Source organism: Ascaphus truei, chromosome 7 (assembly GCF_040206685.1).
Source record: "Ascaphus truei isolate aAscTru1 chromosome 7, aAscTru1.hap1, whole genome shotgun sequence".
Classification (NCBI taxonomy): domain Eukaryota; kingdom Metazoa; phylum Chordata; class Amphibia; order Anura; family Ascaphidae; genus Ascaphus; species Ascaphus truei.
The window spans coordinates 23413790-23414126 of record NC_134489.1 but is presented as its reverse complement, the minus strand read 5'-3'; positions in this window follow the sequence as shown (position 1 = coordinate 23414126).

The following is a 337-nucleotide window of genomic DNA, read 5'->3' as shown; positions in this document are numbered from 1 at the left end:
TGTGTGTGTGTGTGTGTGTGTGTGTGTGTGTGTGTGTGTGTGTGTGTGTGTGTGTGTGTGTGTTCAGAAGAAATTCATATATAATTAACCATTTAATGTACATCTATCTATCTCTGATCACAGATCTCTCACTGAGTGTCTGACCCCAGCCCCCAGCTCTCCCTGGGAGATCCGATCCTTCCTTCTGCACAAAGTGACAGGTTTCCTGCTCCAAGCTTCTGCTTTTATTTGTCACCAGGATATTGATATAAATATTACAATCCTCAGACAATAAAACTCTAAACGGATTTTTCATTAGGTCACTTACCTTGAACATTTCATCTCAGCGAGAGGCTGA